The sequence below is a fragment of the Anomalospiza imberbis genome, chromosome 17 (genome assembly GCF_031753505.1).
Source record: "Anomalospiza imberbis isolate Cuckoo-Finch-1a 21T00152 chromosome 17, ASM3175350v1, whole genome shotgun sequence".
NCBI lineage: Eukaryota > Metazoa > Chordata > Aves > Passeriformes > Viduidae > Anomalospiza > Anomalospiza imberbis.
The window spans coordinates 6,360,155-6,362,568 of record NC_089697.1 but is presented as its reverse complement, the minus strand read 5'-3'; positions in this window follow the sequence as shown (position 1 = coordinate 6,362,568).

Here is a 2,414-nt window from a genome sequence, read left to right as displayed (position 1 = left end):
ATCTTACAGATGCCTCTCAGTGATACCCATCATGCTGGACTGGGCACAGCTGTACATGTTCCCAAATTCATCATTTTAGTTGGCTGGGCTCGGTATTCAGGAGCCAAATTGTTCTGTTTTTTGGTTTGGATCATGTTTGGAACATCCAGAATTGGAACTTGCTCAACCCATTTCATATACAGACATGTTTTATTCATGTTTCTTATAAATGGTGTTGCTGGAAAAGAACAGGTTTTAACTGGCTTTAATTCAGACTGCTACTTTGACTCTCTGTTCATTAATTATATTAATCTTAACAGGGACCATAGTTTTATAACTTGCAAAGACCAACTGTGACTTTAAAGTGATAAGACTAATTATTAAATTTAAAATGTCTTAGAATTTGATTAGAGTTTATGATGCTAAGACATACTGTACTATCCATACTTTAAAATACTGTTAGATGTCCCACAAACAATATTCAGAATAAATTTCACATTTCAGCCTATCCTTGCATACACAGCAGACTGTTTTTCTTTGATAGGAAGGTTAATTACTGTTGAAAGAGAAAGAACAGCAGTCCGTTTATGCTGGCAGACAGCGTGTCAGGAAGAACAAGTTGTGGCTGTTGTGTCAGCTTCTGGTGTTTATTCCCAGCTCTGCCTAAGTTGCCTTGCAGGCCTCTGGTGTACTTTGTTTGTAAAACAGATGAATGATACATACTAGACCTTTGGTTTAAAGATTATGGACAAAGGTTAAGAATGAGGGCTAAATTAATGAGAAATATTAACACCAGTCAGAACATGCACAACTCATCTGACCCAGGCAGCTTCCATGCCAAGCAGTGTTTGCAGAGCTCGAATGATGGCTGTAAATGTAGAGACTGCACAGGCAGGAGCTTGAAACTCTGTGGATAGCAAGAGAAGACTCTTTTGGACCTCAGAAAACTGAAGCTATGAACCACGTTAGTATATTATTTCATGGACCCAGAAGAAGGAATCAGAATCATCTTTTGCAGACTGGTCCAGTCATATAATTCATAACATCCTTTTCCAGTAATACCCAGATTTTTTCCCTCACCTCAGTAACTGTTAAAGAAGTGAATATATAGGACTAAGATTTTCAGCACTGAACAGCGAAGGATATATTTGTTAACAGGCAAATTCCCCTCAGTAAGCTCCTTTCTCTTCTTCTTTCCAGTGTTTTCTTTCACACCAAATCTATATGAATCCTCAGTGATAATTTAATTTTATGAAATGTCACCTATTATTAGTTGTGCTTTTGTTCAGGATGGGAAATTAGTACCTATAATAGCCTATCTATCTGCTCCTATCTTCTCTCTGAGCACGGCTCTTCTTTAACACATCCCTAAAGCACCATGCTAACATATGGCCATGACTCACTGGGACCGCCTCAGTGGACTTGATGATCTTACAGGTCTTTCTCAACCTAAATTATTCTAATTCTCTGATTCAGTATCTTGAGAAGTCTGGGCTATTCTATCTCTTATCACATCCCATTTTGAATAATTAAGCAAGAAATTCTATCAGCAACCCTGACTCCTGCTATACTAGATACAGGAATACAAGTAGTTTTCTACAGCTATGTTTTATATGTAACCCACACTAGGGAGAGACCTGGGACACTGGTGTGGACTGACTCATATCAGCACTTTTCAGGATTACAACCACCTGACAGAGAATGGTCAGGCCCATATGGAAAAATATTTGGCCAAGATCTCTTCTGAGCCTTACATATTGTTCAAGACACATCTCTTTCTCTGTCTCTGTCTTCTACTCACATGCCTTAATAGCAGGGGCATTTGCAATGGAAGCTTGAAGCCTTCCTGAAGTTCCTGACTGTTTCTAAAGTTTGCCAACAGCCTTTCTTCCTTTGAAGACAGCAGAACTTGGCACAATCCCATTCCATGCTGTCTGTGTAAGAAGGGTGTCCTGTTAGCTGGGCTCAGATCTCTTGAGATCTCGGCTCATTCCAGATGAGAAGGCTTGTTAAGAAGGGAGGCTGACAGTGACATAATAGTGACATGCACTGATACGTGACCTCCAAAAACTCCCATGGGACCAGGACACAGGAATAAGCCAAACTGGCAGCACACAGACTGGGATGAACCTCTGCTGGACTCTCCTGAGAGCTCCCACATAGCCACACAGCACCTATTATGTACAGCCTGTGATATTTAAATGTATTTCCCTACCTCTCCCATTTATGCATGTATGTCTTCCACTGGAATGGAATAAAGGCATTATTTGGAAGTTTTAACTTCCAGCTACTGCTGCACACTCATCATCCAAGAATAGCCCAGTGCAGGCTCCCATCACTGCCCTGCTCTGCTCCTCTCTTTGAGCACGCAGCGTGCTGTCCCATTCTGCGGGCAGGCGCTCCCAGTGCTAATGCACAAACAAGATGCTTGCAGG